The sequence below is a fragment of the Heterodontus francisci genome, unplaced genomic scaffold, assembly GCF_036365525.1.
Source record: "Heterodontus francisci isolate sHetFra1 unplaced genomic scaffold, sHetFra1.hap1 HAP1_SCAFFOLD_279, whole genome shotgun sequence".
NCBI lineage: Eukaryota > Metazoa > Chordata > Chondrichthyes > Heterodontiformes > Heterodontidae > Heterodontus > Heterodontus francisci.
The window spans coordinates 2554115-2560170 of record NW_027141885.1 but is presented as its reverse complement, the minus strand read 5'-3'; positions in this window follow the sequence as shown (position 1 = coordinate 2560170).

Sequence of the window (6056 nt, the reverse complement as noted above, 5' to 3'; positions counted from 1 at the left end):
TAATATTAACACACTCACTGACACACTGTGTATATCATGACCCACAGTCAGATACACCCTGTGAAGTGTAAAACACCCCCACTGTCCTCAGGAATATTAACACACTGACAGAGAACACAGATTAATATTAACACACTCACTGACACACTGTGTATATAATGACCCACAGTCAGATTCACCCTGTGAAGTGTAAAACACCCCCACTGTCCTCAGGAATATTAACACACTGACAGAGAACACAGATTAATATTAACACACTCACTGACACACTGTGTATATCATGACCCACAGTCAGATACACCCGGTGAAGTGTAAATCACCCCCACTGTCCTCAGGAATATTAACACACTGACAGAGAACACAGATTAATATTAACACACTCACTGACACACTGTGTATATCATGACCCAGAGTCAGATACACCCTGTGAAGTGTAAAACACCCCCACTGTCCTCAGGAATATTAACACACTGACAGAGAACACAGATTAATATTAACACACTCACTGACACACTGTGTATATCATGACCCACAGTCAGATACACCCTGTGAAGTGTAAAACATCCCCACTGTCCTCAGTAATGTTAACACACTGACAGAGAACACAGATTAATATTAACACACTCACTGACACACTGTGTATATCATGACCCACAGTCAGATACACTCTGTGAAGTGTAAAACACCCCCACTGTCCTCAGTAATATTAACACACTGACAGAGAACACAGATTAATATTAACACACTCACTGACACACTGTGTACATCATGACCCACAGTCAGATACACCCTGTGAACTGTAAAACACCCCCACTGTCCTCAGTAATATTAACACACTGACAGAGAACACAGATTAATATTAACACACTCACTGACACACTGTCTATATCATGACCCAGAGTCAGATACACCCTGTGAAGTGTAAAACACCCCCACTGTTCTCAGTAATATTAACACACTGACAGAGAACACAGATTAATATTAACACACTCACTGACACACTATGTACATCATGACCCACAGTCAGATACACCCTGTGAACTGTAAAACACCCCCACTGTCCTCAGGAATATTAACACACTGACAGAGAACACAGATTAATATTAACACACTCACTGACACACTGTGTATATCATGACCCACAGTCAGATACACCCTGTGAAGTGTAAAACACCCCCACTGTCCTCAGTAATATTAACACACTGACAGAGAACACAGATTAATATTAACACACTCACTGACACACTGTGTACATCATGACCCACAGTCAGATACACCCTGTGAACTGTAAAACACCCCCACTGTCCTCAGGAATATTAACACACTGACAGAGAACACAGATTAATATTAAAACACTCACTGACACACTGTGTATATCATGACCCACAGTCAGATACACCCGGTGAAGTGTAAAACACCCCCACTGTCCTCAGGAATATTAACACACTGACAGAGAACACAGATTAATATTAACACACTCACTGACACACTGTGTATATCATGACCCACAGTCAGATAACCCTGTGAAGTGTAAAACACCCCCACTGTCCTCAGTAATATTAACACACTGACAGAGAACACAGATTAATATTAACACACTCACTGACACACTGTGTATATCATGACCCACAGTCAGATACACCCTGTGAAGTGTAAAACACCCCCACTGTCCTCAGGAATATTAACACACTGACAGAGAACACAGATTAATATTAACACACTCACTGACACACTGTGTATATCATGACCCACAGTCAGATACACCCTGTGAAGTGTAAAACACCCCCACTGTCCTCAGGAATATTAACACACTGACAGAGAACACAGATTAATATTAACACACTCACTGACACACTGTGTATATCATGACCCACAGCCAGATACACCCTGTGAAGTGTAAAACACCCCCACTGTCCTCAGGAATATTAACACACTGACAGAGAACACAGATTAATATTAACACACTCATTGACACACTGTGTATATCATGACCCACAGTCAGATACACCCTGTGAAGTGTAAAACACCCCCACTGTCCTCAGTAATATTAACACACTGACAGAGAACACAGATTAATATTAACACACTCACTGACACACTGTGTACATCATGACCCAGAGTCAGATACACCCTGTGAAGTGTAAAACACCCCCACTGTCCTCAGTAATATTAACACACTGACAGAGAACACAGATTAATATTAACACACTCACTGACACACTGTGTATATCATGACCAACAGTCAGATACACCCTGTGAAGTGTAAAACACCCCCACTGTCCTCAGTAATATTAACACACTGACAGAGAACACAGATTAATATTAACACACTCACTGACACACTGTGTATATCATGACCCACAGTCAGATACACTCTGTGAAGTGTAAAACATCCCCACTGTCCTCAGGAATATTAACACACTGACAGAGAACACAGATTAATATTAACACACTCACTGACACACTGTGTATATCATGACCCACAGTCAGATACACCCTGTGAAGTGTAAAACACCCCCACTGTCCTCAGTAATATTAACACACTGACAGAGAACACAGATTAATATTAACACACTCACTGACACACTGTGTATATCATGACCCACAGTCAGATACACCCTGTGAAGTGTAAAACACCCCACTGTCCTCAGCAATATTAACACACTGACAGAGAACACAGATTAATATTAACACACTCACTGACACACTGTGTACATCATGACCCACAGTCAGATACACCCTGTGAAGTGTAAAACATTCCCACTGTCCTCAGGAATATTAACACACTGACAGAGAACACAGATTAATATTAACACACTCACTGACACACTGTGTACATCATGACCCACAGTCAGATACACCCTGTGAAGTGTAAAACACCCTCACTGTCCTCAGTAATATTAACACACTGACAGAGAACACAGATTAATATTAACACACTCACTGACACACTGTGTATATCATGACTCACAGTCAGATACACCCTGTGAAGTGTAAAACACCCGCACTGTCCTCAGTAATATTAACACACTGACAGAGAACACAGATTAATATTAACACACTCACTGACACACTGTGTATATCATGACCCACAGTCAGATACACTCTGTGAAGTGTAAAACACCCCCACTGTCCTCAGTAATATTAACACACTGACAGAGAACACAGATTAATATTAACACACTCACTGACACACTGTGTATATCATGACTCACAGTCAGATACACCCTGTGAAGTGTAAAACACCCCCACTGTCCTCAGTAATATTAACACACTGACAGAGAACACAGATTAATATTAACACACTCACTGACACACTGTGTATATCATGACCCACAGTCAGATACACCCTGTGAAGTGTAAAACACCCCCACTGTCCTCAGTAATATTAACACACTGACAGAGAACACAGATTAATATTAACACACTCACTGACACACACTGTATATCATGACCCACAGCCAGATACACCCTGTGAAGTGTAAAACACCCCCACTGTCCTCAGTAATATTAACACACTGACAGAGAACACAGATTAATATTAACACACTCACTGACACACTGTGTATATCATGACCCACAGTCAGAAACACCCTGTGAAGTGTAAAACATCCCCACTGTCCTCAGGAATATTAACACACTGACAGAGAACACAGATTAATATTAACACACTCACTGACACACTGTGTATATCATGACCCACAGTCAGATACACCCTGTGAAGTGTAAAACACCCCCACTGTCCTCAGTAATATTAACACACTGACAGAGAACACAGATTAATATTAACACACTCACTGACACACTGTGTACATCATGACCCACAGTCAGATACACCCTGTGAAGTGTAAAACATTCCCACTGTCCTCAGGAATATTAACACACTGACAGAGAACACAGATTAATATTAACACACTCACTGACACACTGTGTACATCATGACCCACAGTCAGATACACCCTGTGAAGTGTAAAACACCCCCACTGTCCTCAGTAATATTAACACACTGACAGAGAACACAGATTAATATTAACACACTCTCTGACACACTGTGTACATCATGACCCACAGTCAGATAAACCCTGTGAAGGGTAAAACATCCCCACTGTCCTCAGTAATATTAACACACTGACAGAGAACACAGATTAATATTAACACACTCACTGACACACTGTGTACATCATGACCCACAGTCAGATACACCCTGTGAAGTGTAAAACACCCCCACTGTCCTCAGTAATATTAACACACTGACAGAGAACACAGATTAATATTAACACTCTCACTGACACACTGTGTACATCATGACCCACAGTCAGATACACCCTGTGAATTTTAAAACACCCCCACTGACCTCAGTAATATTAACACACTGACAGAGAACACAGATTAATATTAACACACTCACTGACACACTGTGTGTATCATGACCCACAGTCAGATACACCCTGTGAAGTGTAAAACACCCCCACTGTCCTCAGTAATATTAACACACTGACAGAGAACACAGATTAATATTAACACACTCACTGACACACTGTGTATATCATCACCCACAGTCAGATAAACCCTGTGAAGTGTAAAACACCCCCACTGTCCTCAGGAATATTAACACACTGACAGAGAACACAGATTGATATTAACACACTCACTGACACACTGTGTACATCATGACCCACATTCAGATACACCCTGTGAAGTGTAAAACACCCACACTGTCCTCAGTAATATTAACACACTGACAGAGAACACAGATTAATCATTACACACTCACTGACACACTGTGTATATCATGACCCACAGTCAGATACACCCTGTGAAGTGTAAAACACCCCCACTGTCCTCAGTAATATTAACACACTGACAGAGAACACAGATTAATATTAACACACTCACTGACACACTGTGCATATCATGACCCAGAGTCAGATACACCCTGTGAAGTGTAAAACACCCCCACTGTCCTCAGGAATATTAACACACTGACAGAGAACACAGATTAATATTAACACACTCACTGACACATTGTGTATATCATGACCCACAGTCAGATACACCCTGTGAAGTGTAAAACACCCCCACTGTCCTCAGGAATATTAACACACTGACAGAGAACACAGATTAATATTAACACACTCACTGACACACTGTGTATATCATGACCCAGAGTCAGATAAACCCTGTGAAGTGTAAAACACCCCCACTGTTCTCAGTAATATTAACACACTGACAGAGAACACAGATTAATATTAACACACTCACTGACACACTGTGCATATCATGACTCACAGTCAGATAAACCCTGTGAAGTGTAAAACACCCCCACTGTCCTCAGTAATATTAACACACTGACAGAGAACACAGATTAATATTAACACACTCACTGACACACTGTGTATATCATGACCCACAGTCAGATACACCCTGTGAAGTGTAAAACACCCCCACTGTCCTCAGGAATATTAACACACTGACAGAGAACACAGATTAATATTAACACACTCACTGACACACTGTGTATATCATGACCCACAGTCAGATTCACCCTGTGAAGTGTAAATCACCCCCACTGTCCTCAGGAATATTAACACACTGACAGAGAACACAGATTAATATTAACACACTCACTGACACACTGTGTATATCATGACCCACAGTCAGATACACCCGGTGAAGTGTAAAACACCCCCACTGTCCTCAGTAATATTAACACACTGACAGAGAACACAGATTAATATTAACACACTCACTGACACACTGTGTATATCATGACCCAGAGTCAGATACACCCTGTGAAGTGTAAAACACCCCCACTGTCCTCAGGAATATTAACACACTGACAGAGAACACAGATTAATATTAACACACTCACTGACACACTGTGTATATCATGACCCACAGTCAGATACACCCTGTGAAGTGTAAAACATCCCCACTGTCCTCAGTAATGTTAACACACTGACAGAGAACACAGATTAATATTAACACACTCACTGACACACTGTGTATATCATGACCCACAGTCAGATACACTCTGTGAAGTGTAAAACACCCCC